This window comes from Triticum dicoccoides, chromosome 3B (assembly GCF_002162155.2).
Source record: "Triticum dicoccoides isolate Atlit2015 ecotype Zavitan chromosome 3B, WEW_v2.0, whole genome shotgun sequence".
Taxonomy (NCBI): Eukaryota; Viridiplantae; Streptophyta; class Magnoliopsida; order Poales; family Poaceae; genus Triticum; species Triticum dicoccoides.
Window position 1 is genome coordinate 155909770 of NC_041385.1, and position 6437 is coordinate 155916206.

A 6437-nucleotide genomic window follows, 5' to 3' on the forward strand; every position below is an offset into this window, starting at 1 on the left:
CTATTCATCCAAACCCCCCAGCAAACGCTCACTATTCGTCCAGAGGCAGCATCGATCGGCTTCAGTTAGCAGAAGTAGCGAAGGAATCACTCGGGTTCAGTAATGTAGCTAGTGCAATCGCTCCGGTTCAGTTAGAGCCCAACACCTTGCTCGGGTTTAGTTACAGCCCAATGCCTCGTACACACGCGCGTACGTGTATGAGAGAAATGCGCATCGCTTGGCCCCAGACCACCTACTGTAACCGGGAACTCCCTGATATTTTTCTCGCCCTCGCTTCTACCACAGTCTTTTCCGTCATGGACGGCCCAAAGAATGTCATGCAGCTACATCTCCGGCCCCCCCAGGACGAAAAGCCCATTTTCTGTCATGAATTTTTGTCATAGAAGTAGGAGCCCACCACATCTATGATGATACCGGGTTTTGTCACAATTATCATCATAGAAGTGTCATAAGTAACAGAGAAAAAATTGTTCGGCCCAAAATGTCATGGATGTGTCTTTTTTTGTAGTGTGAGAGATAAACACGACCCTCTCATTGGATTTGGGAGTATGAATAACCTGCCCTTGAGCAGGAAGCCTGTGGTAGATCTCCGCAGTCAAGTATCTTGCCTCCCTGAGCTTCGAGATGTCTTCCTCTGTGACAGAAGAGGCCATCCACCAGCCCTGAAGGCTATGTTCAGACATGGCTAGAAGCTCGAAATGACCGGATTGACCCTTGGGTGTTGGAACTCGAGGTGGGAGGGGGAGGAAGGGAGTAGCGTAGAAGAAAAATACAGGTTCTGGCCTATTTATATAGGTGACAAATATCAAACGTCCCCTACGTGGCCTTAAAATATGCCTATTCCCAAGGAATCATACCAACGGAACGGTTGGATTACCACGCCCATGTTGATGAGAATCCCGTAATAAGGGAACATGATCTCTGCATTGACAAGACGTTCCAATAAGACCGCCTTGCAAAACATGAAGTAGCAGGCCGGAAAACGATTCAGAATAATGGCCGGGAGATGACGTAGTGTCATATAACAAAAATTGTCAGCGAATTGGACTCGTGAAATATTATACTCTCTACGGTAGTGCATGGTACTTGTTTTGCAGAGCCGGACACGTTTTCTATGTTTGGAAGGCTATATTGGGATATTTGGAGAAGGAACCCGCCTTGTAATGCCGAAGACAATCTGTGCGCCGGACTCATCGTCATTGAAGCCTGGTTCAGGGGCTATTGAGGGAGTCCTGGACGAAGGGGTCCTCGGACAACCAGACTATATACTTTGGCCGGACTGTTGGACTATGAAGATACAAGATAGAAGACTTCGTCCCGTGTCCGGATGGGACTCTCATTTGCGTGGAAGGCAAGCTTGGCGATTCGGATATGTAGATTCCTTTCTATGTAACCGACTTTGTGTAACCCTAGCCCCCTCCGGTGTCTATATAAACCGGAGGGTTTGGTCCGTAGGACAACAATCATAATTTCATAGGCTAGACTTCTAGGGTTTAGCCATTACGATGTCATGGTAGTTCAACTCTTGTAATACTCATATTTATCAAGATCAATCAAGTAGGAAGTAGGGTATTACCTCCATAGAGAGGGCCCGAACCTGGGTAAACATTGTGTCCCCCACCTCCTGTTACCATTAGCCTTAGACGCACAGTTTGGGACCCCCCTACCCGAGATCCGCCGATTTTGACACCGACAGACGCACCCCAGTCGTACTGCCCCAGTAGTAGTAATGAGCAATGAGACGTCAAATCACAATGTCGCACCTTCCCAAACGGATGAAGCAACGATTATTTCACACTTCGGTTCGCCATCATCTCAAACCACGTAGTATTGCTTCTACCTCAAGAGGGACACGCGCATCGCCTTGGTACATCATGACACGTGGGACCGCATGACAAGCCATGCTCCCCCCGCCGATCGCTCGGTAAAATCACCTCATTTTTACTACTTCCTCCATATCGGTTTACATGGCATGCATGTCATTCTAGATTGAGAATTTAACTGGCTATATATGTGATGAACAGTATATGTTTAGAGACTACATCTGCTTAAGAATCCAATGATATACTTTTTGTGACATAGTAACTCATATTTAGTTAGTCAAATGGATGACCTAGAATTACGTGCACGCCCTATAAATGAGACGCCTAGTAAAAACAAGATGGAGAGTGTAGTTCAGTACGTATCTTTTTAGATCAATATAGCCGAGATTCACCAAGGAGCAAAACCAAGTGGTAGGTTGCTCCTATTGTGTTGGCATAGCAACTCAAGCAGGGTCAGTCCGCACACGAAATGGCGACACACTTAACAGGACCCCTTTGGCCGACATGTGGCTCATCCACCGTCTTGTTCCACGTGCGATGCACCAAATTACAGTTCGGAGCAGTGGTTGGAATTGGAGGCACCCCGATCGTAGCGCTGCAGTAGTAGAAAATGAGCGATGAGGGGTCAAATCACAAAGCCCCACCTTTCCCGCATTAAGCTGGATGGACAAAGCAACCATCATTTCACTCTTGGGCGCAAGAGCATAAAGAAAAGAGAAAACCAATGATGCATGCGGCAGCTACCTAGGGCACCCTAGGGTAGGGGTCTGCACTACAGATCCTTTTTTTGAAAGCGCATCCACTAAAAATTGGCTTCTCCCTCGTCCTCTTGAAGAAAACTGATGATGCGTGCGGTGGTAGGGTTTGTAGGAATATTATAGCGTGCGGGGCCACGTCTTAGTAAATGGGAGAGGGATTGAGTTTGAGTCGACGCCTTAAATATGTGTGGGCTGCTTGGTTTAAAGGGAACGAGGCAGCATTTTGGGTTCGGGGACCAGTGGAGATATAGTACGTACAAAAAATTGTGGACATAGGTTCGACCGAAAGGCAATGATGCATGGGCCCGCATTTTGATATACCCAGGGCCGCATGAAATTTGCTACTCTACTCAAAACTAGTAAGATACACATGCATTGAACGCATGAGATTTGGAAACCAAATTATGAATAAATACACACTATAGCATGTAAAGCTTTGAGTCATATATGCATGATGGAGATGTTCATTTAGTTCTTATAGTTCATCTCATTCAAAATCAATTAGTTTTATAAAAATGTTAAGATTCATGGGGTTGTGCATTGTAAAGCAGTTAAAGTAAAAAACAAATAATGGCAACTCATTAAGAAAAAAATCAATTATGATACGGAAGATTCTAGAACAAAGGAGAAGTGCTTGTGTTTTGAGGTTTGTGCATTATGCTTAAGTTCAACCATGGAGTCTTCTAAATTGTACATTTGGCAGATCTAGTGGAATGTTGATGATATTCAACGGCCAGTAGTGCTCGGATTTGCCATCTCTGAACTGTCGGATTAGCTTCGTCCAGCAACCAACTTTCAAAGTTATTCGCACACTATGTAGTTCTTGTGCCATAGTTGCATGTGTTGGAAAAAAGCTACTAGTGGGTTGTACTAGCTATTTAGGAATAGAAGATGTATACATGGAAGTTGTAGGGAAAGAGATGACATGGAGTATCTCAATTCCTATGAGTAGGGATTGGAAAAGAGATGTCATTTGGTTCACATCATAGGAACTTTTCTATTGAATCTAGAGATGACATGTATCTCAATTCCTATGAGGAGGGATTTGAAAAGAGATGTAATTTGGTTCATATCATAGGAACTTTTCTATTGAATATACGCTAATGTTTATTTTCCTTTGAAATTATGGGAGTATAGGAATCCATTCATATGAACCAAGTGGCTCTAAAGCTACAAAAATGATATCATGTTTATTTCCTTTGAAATGTGGAGTATATGAATCTATTCCTATGAACCAATTGGCTCTAAAGGAAAAAATCCTATAAAAATCATATCATATAGAGTTCCTATGATATTCCTCCCCACCAAAGGATGGTTGAAATTGCTGCAGGTGATATGATGGTCTTTCTTTGTAGACTCCTCCCCCATATTTATAGTTATCTCTTTAAGATGAATGAAATGATATATACTGGGTATTCTACATGTGCAATTTGGTACATGAAAACTCCATAAAAGTTTGCGAGGTTCAAATTTCCAATAATGTTTATGGAGGGAGCATACGGCAGTTGCTAACACTCACGTGGCAGATTTGTGTGTAGGAGGAGTGGCTGTTCTGTTAAATGACATGGCAAAACTGACACTGTCGGATGCCGATCTAACGGCTCTTACGGGGTTTGTCAGGAAAAGGCTTGTGGCGAACATTTTTCGGATAATGATATACGGACACATGCATTGCATTGATACGTGCCCCCCTCTCTCTCACGCACACGCACCCTCACGAGTCACGACTCTCTCGAGTCCTCTCGCACCCACCGTCTATCTGCAGGTAGACGTCACACACATATGTGTTGTTCACACCCTACCCTCAGAACTTCTAAAAAACAAAAGACGCCGCGCACATTTTATTTTAGCTCACACGTCACACACTTATACTATTTACTCTTGTGGCAAACGTTCTTTGGGCGTAGTATATTGTACTCTCACGAAGATAAGCGGTGCATGCACGCACTAGTTCTCTCACACCCACTCACGGGTACACGTAGTTGCGCATTATTTTGAAGCTGGTACAACAAAATCACTCCATTATATATATAAGTAGGAGCCTTAGTGCTAGCTTTACTAGGGTTCCTCTCATTCACTCTCTCATGCTCTCTAGATCTAAGCAAGACATAGGTGGCCACACTCTCTCTGCTCACGGCTGGTCACAAATCCGGTCGGACAACCTCGACCAGGGCAGGGGTGTAGGTGGATCGTTCACGCTGTCATCAGCGGCGAGGGAGGAGACCAACAGCTGCCCGCGCATCCCGGTCAGCGGCCGTGTCGTTCTCTCTGAGAGAGCGCCGGCTCGGGAGGGCCTCCGACCCCTTCTTCCTCCCTACGGTATTGTGGCCAAGATGCGGCCTCCCGACACCGTCTTTGCCACATGCCGACGACCCTCAGGTAAATATTCCTTCGAAACCTACTGTCGGTGTCAAAACCGGCGGATCTCGGGTAGGGGGTCCCGAACTGTGCCTCTAGGCGGATGGTAACAGGAGACAAGGGACACGATGTTTTTACCCAGGTTCGGGCCCTCTCGATGGAGGTAAAACCCTACTCCTGCTTGATTAATATTGATGATGTGGGTAGTACAAGAGTTGATCTACCACGAGATCAGAGAGGCTAAACCCTAGAAGCTAGCCTTCGGTATGATTGTTGTTCGTCCTATGGACTAAAACTCTCCGATTTATATAGACACCGGAGAGGGCTAGGGTTACACAGAGTCGGTTACAATGGGAGGAGATCTACATATCGTATCGCCAAGCTTACCTTCCACGCCAAGGAAAGTCCGATCCAGACACGGGACGAAGTCTTCAATCTTGTATCTTCATAGTCCGGGAGTCCGGCCAAAGGTCATAGTCCGGCCATCCGGACACCCCCTAATCCAGGACTCCCTCAGTAGCCCCCGAACCAGACTTCAATGATGATTGAGTCCGGCGCGCAGATTTGTCTTCGGCATTGCAAGGCGGGTTCTTCTCCAATTCCCATATACCTGTCGAATAGTGTCCGGCTTCTGATGAATGTCATGCTCCTCGGCTTCCGCGCTCAATAATGGCCATTTTCCACGTGTCAAAAGAATGTGAAAAGACAGGCGTTCTTTTTGTCATTTACCCCCTTAGCTGCACAAAGGGGCCACCTATAAAAGAGACGGGGATTTTAGATCCGAAATCACACCATCTTCCCTCCGCGAGCATCCATCGGAGCGCATTCCACAAAGATCCATTCTACCATGGCCGGTCAACGCGGCTCCTCCTCTCGCCCCTCCAGCCCTCGGCCTGGAGATTGGGAGAGGTGTTTCGTCCCGCACAATGAGCTACTAGCGCTTCAAACCAAGGGGCTCCTCCCCCAGCGTACATGGTCCCAGTTCGAGCCGGGCTTGCTAGCTATAGTGGCGGAGAACAGGCGGAGAGCGTCCCCAATCCCTCCAAAGGAGAGCGGGTATGCTTTGTCCCTTATTTGATAAGAGGGCTCGGATTTCCAATTCATCCGTTTCTCCGGGGGTTACTGGAGTTCTATGGCCTCCAGCTACACCACCTCACGCCTGCCTTCATACTGCATATTGCGGGCTTCGTGGCCCTTTGCGAGCTGTTTTTGGGCATCAAGGCCCATTTCACGCTGTGGAAGAGGTTATTCTGCCTCGTGCCCCGCTCTCAGGAGGGGTCGATTTATCAAGTGGGCGGAGCCGAACTATGGCGCGTCGTCGGGACCGGATATCTATCCGGAACCCCAAAGAAGGCATCCGAGGACTGGCCTTCAGAATGGTTTTATATAGACGACATCCCTCTGCCGGACCCTGTACGGATCGGCCTCCCTGAGTTCAATAATGCCCCTTAAAGAAACGCCTGAGCTGGCGTCCACGGAGCCCTCAGAGGGAAACTGA